This window comes from Otolemur garnettii, unplaced genomic scaffold (genome assembly GCF_000181295.1).
Source record: "Otolemur garnettii isolate 467f Iridium unplaced genomic scaffold, OtoGar3 scaffold00064, whole genome shotgun sequence".
Lineage (NCBI taxonomy): Eukaryota > Metazoa > Chordata > Mammalia > Primates > Galagidae > Otolemur > Otolemur garnettii.
In genome coordinates, this window is record NW_003852459.1 from 9565998 (window position 1) to 9576436 (window position 10439).

Consider the following 10439-nt stretch of genomic DNA (forward strand, 5'->3'; position numbering starts at 1 on the left):
CCACAGGCGCCCGCCACAATGCCCGGCTATTTTTTGGTTGCAGCCATCATTGTTGTTAGGTGTGCCTGGGCTGGATTCGAACCCACCACCTTAGATGTATGTGGCTGGCGCCCCAGCCACTTGAGCCCAGTGTTTTACATTTAAACTAAAGGCAAAAGAATGTTTGTGTTTTCCTTGTGGCACAGATGCACACCGGTTCAATTCAGTGATGCATTGCATCCATGGCCCTCCCCTCTTGGATCTTAAACCTCTATGGAGAAGTTGCTGTCAGAAACAGAAATACAATTACCTTGCAATAAAATTCCTTCTCAGTCATGAGCCAGCCCTAGAGGATTATGGGCTCAGGCAAACGTAGTCAGTTACTCATTCTTCCTTTTCTAGTCTAAAGCTGGTTTGAATATATATCAAAGAAAGCCTTAAAGGGGTTGAGAAGACTCAAAAGTCAATGTTTAGACTGAATGCCCCAATGGCCTGTCCATTCACTGTTGCTTTGAAAATGGGGAGTATTTACAGCTGTGAGAGACGGCCAGCCATACTGACTTCACATGGTGCTGGGAATAAGGATATTTGAACTTCAGCATCTGATTACCACTAACTAGCTGGGTGTTCTTGAGCAAATATTTAACCTCTCTGGGTGTCAAGTTTTCCACCTATTCAATTAGAGGGCACTGAGATCTTGTACCGTTTTAATATGCCATGACTTAGAACTCAGATTACTTTTAGATCAATAGGGAGACATACAACCCTCTACTGTCTGCCTCCCATAATCCCACAGCATCCAGGCTCCCAAATGTAGGATTTGGGCACTTGCCTCACATTTCTAAGCCCTCCATCCTCTTCAGGAAGGTCAACTACAAGTGACATGTTAAGATTGTTGGCTAAGGCATTGGGTTTCCGCCTCATGTGAATGATGTTATTTATAAGGCATTGAGAAAAATTCATTCAAATCCAATTCAGAAGAGTAGATTCCAACACGGTCAAGCAAACTAGTTCCTTCATGTGCACACAGACAAGTATAATTGTATAAATATATTTATATCATACATTGGGGATTTGAGGGCTTCTTTTTTTACTTTATTTTATTGAGGTATAATTCATAAAGTAAAAATCACAGATCTTGAATGTACCAATGAATGAATTCTGACAAATGTGTATGCTCATATTATTCATATTCCAAGCAAGCTGTGAAACACTGTCCTGCAAAGTTTTCTCACCCTCCTTCTTAGTCAATCTCTTTATGCAAGATCAACCATTATTCTGATTTTCTACCCATAGATTCATTGAACTTTATGTGTTGCATAATATAAGTATTATTTAGATTCATTCATGTGACTGCATACATTTGTAGTTTGTTCTGCTGCATTGCTCAGTAGTATTTCATTGTATGAACATACCACAGTTCATTTATTCACTTACCTATGCTTCTGTTGAAATACATTTGGATTGATTCCAGTGTTTTATGATTTTGAGTTAAGTTGCTGTGGATATTTTGGTACACAACTTTGTATGGACGTGTTTTCATTTTAGGGGGTAACTACCTAGGTGTAGGATTCCTAGGGCACAGATTGTGTGTATATTTAACTTTAGAAGAAATTGCCAGTTGTCAAAAGTGGTTGTACGTTTTTACTTCCTATCAGCAATGTGCTGTCAATTCCACGGTCTTGGTAGTTTTAATTTTAGCCCTTCCAATGGGTATACAATTGTACCTCTTTGTAATTTTAATTTGCAATTCCCTTATGTACTTCCTATATTTTTCGTATGTTTACTGGCCATTCACATATTCTTTTATGACGTGTCTGTCCAAAACTTTTGCCCATTTGTGTTAGGCGTCTACATTATCAATTTTAGGAAATTTAGAACATATTCTGCATTTGAGTTATTTAGCAAGTATATGTATGTGAATATTTTACTGTAGTCTGTGGCTTGACTTTTTATTCTTTTATTAGTGCCTTTTGAATTTTGATAAGTTCTGTTTATAATTTTTCCCTTAACAATCAGTACTTTTTGCATTATTTCTACACATATCTGCCTTCTATAAATTCACAAAAATAATCTCTGGTTATTTATTTTATAGGTTTAGCTTTCACATTAGGTCAGTAATACTTCTCTGGTTAAATCATGTGTATAATACTATAAAAAGTGAGGTATGTCCCACTTTTATTCATAAACTAGTATGGATATCCAGTTTAGCACCTTTTATTGAAAAAAATCATTTTGATCATAAATGGATGGGACTATATCTGGACTTCCTATGTTATCTAATGATAACTGCACTCTCTTGATTACCATAGCATTATACTTAGTCTTAGTCACGTAGAGTAAGTTCTTCAACTTCATTCTTCCTTTGCAAGATTGTTTTAGCTATTCTAGGCCCTTCACATTTCCATAATAATTCTGTGAGGTATATGATTGAAATTGCACTGAACCTCTATCTAAATTTGGGAACAACTGAGAAGTTAACAATATTGAGTCTTCTAAATCATGTATATGGCATATATCTCCATTTATTTCAGTATTTAATTTTCTGAATAGTATTTTGTAGGTTTTTGGGTTTTTTTTGAGACAGAGCCTCAAGCTGTCCCCCTGGGTAGAGTGCCGTGACATCACAGCTCACAGCAACCTCCAACTCCTGGGCTCAAGCGAGTCTCCTGCCTCTGCCTCCTAAGTAGCTGGGACAACAGGCGCCCGCTGCAATGCCTGGCTATTGCAGCCGTCATTGTTGTTTGGCGGGCCTGGGCTGGATTTGAACCTGCCACCTTAGGTGTATGTGACTGGTGCCTTAGCCACTTGAGCCACAGGCGCTGAGGCAGTGTTTTGTAGTTTTCAATGTAAAGTTCTTGCACATATTTTGTCAAATAGATCCCTCTGTATGATATGTAGTGTTCTATTGTATTTTAATTTCCAATTGTTCTTTGATATAACATAGAACTAGAATTGATATTTGTATATTAAAATTTCAATACTTTGATCAAATCATGTGATTATTTATCATATCTAGGAGAGCTAATAGGTTTTTTTTTTCTTTGTTTGATAGATTCCTTAGGATTTTTTTCATATACAAGCATGTTGTCTAACATAAAAACAATTTTAATCCTTCTTTCCCAATTTTATCATATTGCAATGGTTAGTACAAGTACAATGCTGAATGGAATTAGTAAAAAATAACAGACCTGGCTTGTTAGTTGTGTCAGTAGAGTGTTTAGTATTTCTTCCTTAAATATGATGGTAGCTAGAGGTTTTTAATATTGAGGAAGTTCCCTCCTACTCCCAGTTTACTGAAAGTTTGTTCAATTTTGTCAAATGCATTTTCTATGTCTATTAAAATGTCCACGTGATTTTTCTCCTTTATCATGTTAATATGGCGATTTACATTGGTGTTTGAAAATAAACTAATATTTTACTTGGAAGATAAGCACTGTTTGGTCATGATGTATTATTCTTTTTATATATTACTAGATTCTAGTTACTAATATTTTTATTAAGGATTTTTTTCTTTTATGGTAGTGACAAATACCAGACTTTAAGTTTGTGCAGTGTACTTTTTAGATATTAGTATTAGGGTCATGTAGCCTCATCAAACTCATCAGCATGTTTCCCCTGCTCCCCATTTTCCAGAAAAGTTTGTGTAAGATTGTCTTTCATTTCTTTTCTCTTGGATATTTGGTGCAATTCACTTCCAAAGGCATCCAGGCCAGAAGTTTTCTTTGTAATGTTTTTAATTTCAAGTTTAAAATTTAAAATATTTACACTATTATATGGGTTATATATTCTTTTTTATACTTTTGGCAATTATGATTTTTATGGCACTCATCCCTTTTATCTATATGGTCAAAATTGTTGTCATAGAGTTATTGGTAATTTTTTTTATTATCCTTCTAATATCTGTAGGATCCTATGGTGATAGTCTCTCTTTTAATCTTGACATTGATAATTTTGTGATTTCTTTCTTTTTTTCTGGCTTACTGTTGTTAGAGCTTTATTAATTTTATTAACCCTTTGAAAGAACCAACTTCTGAATTTATTGATTTTGTAATTAAAATTTATTTGATTTCTGGTCCTTGTTATTTCCTTTCTTTCACTTACAGCTTAATTTCTTCCTTTTTTCTAGATTTTTTAAGGTAGAAAGGTAGATTATTGATTTTAGAACTTATTGTTTTCTCACTTAATCATTTAAAACTATGAATTTCCCTTTAAGTACTGTTTTAGCTGTGAGTTTTACTATGTGGTATTTTTTTTTATTGTTCAGGCCAAAATCCTCTTTTAAATTTTCTCTTGTGATTTCCTGTTGGATTATTTAGAAATATGTTATTTGATTTTTAAATGTTTGGGGAATTTATTGATATCTTTTGTGATGAATTTTTTTTTTGTGATGAATTTTTAACCTAATTATGTTAGAGTTAAGTAAAATACTCCTATTCTGTGATTTCAATACTTTGAAATTGAATTGACTGAGAATTTTTAATATTGCCTTTTTGGTTAATATTCCATGTGTACATGAAAAGAATGTATGTTCTGCATTTGTTGAATGTAGTGATCTATAAAAGTCTATTAGATCAGTTGTTGATAGTTGTGCTCAAATATAATATAACAATACTGACTTTCAAAAATCTACTTGTTTTATTAGTTGCTGAGAGTGGGCTTTTGACTTTGAATTTCTCTATTTCTCCCTTTAGTTTTGTCAGCTCTATTATCATATGCATCACTTTCAAAATTATCTCTTTTTTGCAAAATTCAACTTTTAAGTTATTGTAAGATATTTTTCCTTATCAGGAATGATTCTTCTTGTTTGAAGATTATTTTCTATAATGTAAGTATGATCACAATAGCTTTCTTTCGATTCATGTTTGGGATGGTGTATTTTTTTTCTATCTTTTTACTTGCGGACTATTCATGTCTTTATATTTACAATGTGTTTCTTACTGATAGCATATAGTTGGGTCTTGTGTTATTATTCATTCTTATAATCTTTGTTTTATATTATAATTTTAACTTACTTACATTTACACATGTAGCAATTGATATAGTTCAGTTGACTATAATTTTTTATGCTTTTGCTGCTTTCCATGTAAAGTTTTCTTTATTTGTATATTATCTAAATAGATTCCCACATGTCGTCTTCTCAGTTTGGGCTGTTTTCTGTCTCTCAAGGAAATAGATTAATAGAAAATATATTACAATATAGATTTCTAAAATAGAATCAAATAAGTTGGGAGATGAAAAATAAGTCAGTTGAGAACATAGATCCTAGGGTGGATCACACAACTTGGGGTCATTAAGCAGAGAAGATTTATCAGAAGATCAGTGTCAACACTGGTGGTACTTCCCTGAAGACAGCAGCAGCCCTGACAATGCTAAATATTTTCTTTGGTAATTTGTGAGAATGATAATTAAGGGAGTAAATGTTGTATTACCAGTTGGAAAGATTAGCCAGTTGGGGTTGTCCAGATCATATATGTATGTAATTGTATGTTGGAGAAATAATCAGGAGCAAATGAAAGAATGTCAATCAAGTATATCTTCAGCTGATACCCTAGAATACAAAGTCAAATATTTCAAAACTAATTAGGGAAGAACCTGATTAGCAGCAAAAAAAATCTTGTGGTTAGCATGGATGAGAAAATTATTATTTAATCAAAGAAGTTCAATAATTTAAAAATATTGTTGTGAGAGTAATATTCCTACATAGTAGTAAAGCTTGTGAGGATGATGACCCCGCTTCCATCCTTAGCACCAGCATGCTGTGTCCAGTCATAGATTACCTGATTGATGTAGATGAACTGGATAGATTTTACAGAAGAATCATAACTCTGATTTTAGAGACAGAATCACAATTAGAGATAATTCTGCCCGAACTGTTTTAGTAATGATAAAGTTCAGAAAGTTTGTGTAAGTTATCTACAAGCGCACAATTTATGACAGAATTTTGACAACCACCCTTGACTCCTAATACCTTGTCTTTTATTCCTTCCACCTCTCAATGTGAAACAGGGATGTTTAAATTATAAGACATGGGGAGAGATTCAAGGAATTCTTGATTCAAGGAATCAAGAGATTCAAGGAGATTATTCATTGTAGAAGGAAAATGTTAAGTTAGATATAATATGATCAACCCTATAAAATTTTTTATTTAAAGATGGTGATCAGACACTGTTCATCTTCTTTAACAGAAACTTCATTTCCACTGAGGATTAAAGAAGGGAAAATGCATCATACACATAAAGTGTGAAAGTAGAGATTTAGCAAACACATGTAGGAACTCTTCCAAATAGCAATTATTACTTACTAGTATGGTGGCTTATAATGTCTGCTCTCCAGATGTTTAATTTTTTAAAAAAATTATTATAACATAGAATTTTGCTTATCTAAAATGGTTTTTTCAAGATTCCTAGAATTCTACACTAGATTTTTTTTTTTTTTTTTTTGAGACAGAGTCTCACTTTGTCTCCCTCTGCAGAGTGCGATGCCATCACAGCTCACCTCAAACTCTTAGGCTCCTTGCCTCAGCCTCCTGAGTAGCTGGGACTACAGGTGCCCGCCACAATGCCTGGCTATTTGTTGTTGTTGTTGTTTGTATGTTTAGCAGGCCCAAGCCAAGTTCGAATTCACCAGTCCTGGTGTATGTAGCTGTTGCCCTAACTTCTGAGCTACAGACACCGAGCCTACACTAGATATTTTTATCTGCTGTTATTTTTTACTTATTTTTTATTTTTCTTGAAACATCACTCCAAGAAAGTAAGACAAAACAGAGGCCGAGTGAGCATTCCTAGTCTTAGTATTATTTAAAGCCATTTCAAAAGTGAGCTGACTTAGTGCTAAGTCTTTGTTATGATACTGCTGCTTGTATATTTTTCTATAAACTCGAGGGCTGTAGTATTAGGTAGGACAATTTACTTATGCATGCATCTTGGCTGACCAAAATGTACTGAGATCTACTGAAGAGTTTGACATTGCTTGTCAGCAGTGAATGGGATTCTTAATCACTATAGCAAAATTTTAAATTGTCAAGCTGTGGATTGTTCAAAATTATAATTTATTACCAGTTTACTGGAGAAATAAAATCCTCAATAATAGAAACCATGTGTAAAGCTATAATTAAAAGTAATTACCTGTGGTGAATTTGGCTTGTATGACAAAGAATTTTTTAAATGAAAAGCAAGTTCAAGTAAAATCTGTATTACATAATTTCAAGGACATATAAAGTGCAACAACTTTAATAAACTTATAAATTGCAGATCGATTTTTGTTGTCTTTTCCCCCGAAGATTTTGTGCTACAAATAAAATATAGCACCTTTGATAGTTAAAAGTTAATTGAAATTCTATTTTTAGACAAATATTTTCAGTCAAGAAAAATAACCAGGTTTTAGTTTATTTGAAGGTTGATTCTTTTCTATTACAGAAAAGTGTTTACAAGTGATTCCAACCAAGGTCACAAAACCAAGTTATTATTTTTCTTTCAATAATACACATCTGGAAGAGATAACAAAATGAGAACCAACCAAGGAAAAGAAATAAGTTTATTTCTCTTGAACACACCAGGGGATTGCTTAAGTTATCCACATCCTACTAAATTTATAAAGAAAGAAAAATTACTGTATAGCATCTGGTAGTTTAAAATGGCTTTATTGTTTTTAAGAACTATCCACAATTTTAGGTTGTCTTCCATCATGTAATGTCCACCAATTGCAAGAGATAATAGAATAAATATGTTGCTATTCTCTGGAATCCATGGCATACATTTTCAGGCCCAGTCATACTCTCCTTATATGAGGTGGGATAATTTTTTAAACTCGTTCTAGAATATCACTGTAAAACTGAATATCACTGTAGTACTGAACATCACCTTCGAAGTACTCCCCTCGGGAAGCTGTGCACTGATGGCAGTGCCCAGTCCACCCTTGAAAGCAATTTTGGAACTCTTTCTGGAATAGCCTTCAGAGCTGTCATTGTACAGGGTCTGACAGTGAGGTTCGAGAACTCCTTCTAGAAAGAGTGCTCCATATCTTGCTGCTGAACATCACCACAGCCACCAATGAAGTGCTCCCCTTGCTCATATCTGGTGACTGCCGTGTTATTCAGCAGTTAGGTATGCAGCACCTTTTCTACGATGAATTCACAAGCTTAATTGTCTGACCTCATATAGAAAGAGGACTCATGTATATGGCCTGGATTAGAGCTTGACCAGTGGAATCTGGAGACCTGGTTTCAGAATTTTGACTCTCTCTTGACTTCCTATGACTGAACACTGTGCAAAAGTCACTTAACCCTTCTCTTCTTTGCGCTTGTGGATGTGGCTCAATTTCATTCTTTTGATTCTAGGGACTAGGCAGGTAATATTCATCTCTATGCTTATTCAATGAGAGAAAGGGCAGAACAACTTCTTTAACTCCGGAACAGCTTATACTGACCAAACTGCAGCCCTGTAGGGTGCCTCACGATATTCATCCACCCTGGAGGGCACACCTACTCTCTCAATTATTTTGTACAAAATGAACATTTGAAAATCATCTTGAGTATTGGTAAATAGATACATGTTGCTATGGTTTAGTTTAAAACTACCCGTGTGGTAAACATTCCCTGAATACTAATTCTACAAAGCCTTATGATAATTAGAAATATATCAGAGTCAGATCTTTCCTCCTGCAACCCAATCAAGTGAATTTTTCAGAGTTTAGGTGACACTATTTCCAGACAGCCAGTATTTCAGACAGCACAGCACCCGAGCTATTTTGAGGCCTTCCATGGACTTCCACAACATAATGTTTTATTCATTTCTAGTACTTTTAATGAGTATAGAGAATGTCTTAGTCAGCTCAGACTGCCATTAAAAAATACTACAGAATGCATGATTTAAATTAACAACAGAAGTTAATTTTCTTACATTTCTGGAGTCTGGAAAATCTAAAATTAAGGTATGGCAGGATCCAGTTTTCAGTAAGTCTTATCTTCCTGGTTTGTAGACAGTCTCCTTGTCATTGTGTCCTCACATGCTCTTTCCTCTGTGCATGTGCAGGGAGCTATGTCTCTTTCTCTCTCTTCATACAAAGCCAACAGTCCCATGAGGTTAGGGCCCCACCCACATGAACTCATTTAACCTTTATTGCCACTTCAGACTCTATCTGAAATGAGAGTATATTAGAGGTTAGAGCTTCAACATATGAATTTGAGGTGGGGAGGATAAATTCAGTCCATAGCAGAGACTAAATTTGGAGATTTACTGGCACTTACTCAATTAATTTTTTTTTTCAAAACAGGAACTTATTTAAACATATAACTAAACGTGATTTGATTTTTATATTCTTGCCAGATTTTTAAAGGCAAAATACTTTTGTAGCCTTGCTCAGGTTTGCTGGACTTCTGTATTTATGAAATATATTTAGACATTTCATAAATCACAAAACAACCTTTGTTACCCCACCAGCTGTTGGGTTCAAAAGATCACCCTAGCTTTAGAGTAGTTTTATAGAAACTATTTGAGGTGCAGGAAGCTTTGGCATCATATTATAAGGTCAGAGAGATTGAGTTCTGTGCCTCCACTATACAGATCAGAAAACTAAAATCTAAAGAAAGACTAATTAGCAGCCAAGGCCCTCTGCAACCCCAACCAGCCTTCCAACTCTCACTTCACTTTGTTTTCCTCATTATCACATCCAACAATATTTATTGCTTCTATCCAAGTTCTTTGAAAGTCCAGAATTAAATTTAAAATTTTTCTGCAGGAGGTATGTATGCAAGATGTGTAACCTGAGTTTATAGCTAAGCAGATTTTTATGCCTGTGAAGTGGTAGCACAACTTTGACCTTCTAAATTGATCCAATAAATCTGAATTTCAAAGTACCTAAGATCCTTAGGAATTTGAAGGGTCAATAAGATGTCCTTATTTAGAAGAATGAATAATCTAATAAATATTACATTATTGCTGGCATATAGAATCAACATCATCAGATGGGCTAGAATACTGGCAAAATATTGTATGTGTTATTTTATAAAATACATTCTTAGCAGTTAACTAATCAATAACAATTGTCATTTATTTGGTACATACTGGGAGCACAGTACTAAACAGGAAAATGGCACAATGGCTCTGCTTTCTACACTGGAGACCATCTTCCCATGGTACTTAAAGTGCTTGAAACTAATATGAAACATATTTATTGTCTCACAAACTAAGGACTTTTAAATAAGAACAAAATAATTTAAAATCGAAAATCAAATTCAGCAATATTTTAAAGCAAGTGAATATTTTACTGCTCTAAAATAGTAGAATCCCACTGAAATGAAAGCTGCCAATTCTCTGCTCAGTACAGGGCAGACATAGGAGTGAGGTGGAACCAAAGAGAAGGGGAAGAGTTATCCTGAATAAAAGCTGATCCTTGCTAAAGCATCACTCCAGTCTGTCGTTGGTGGGGGGAGGGGATGGGGGGAGTGGGAGGTGGTGGGG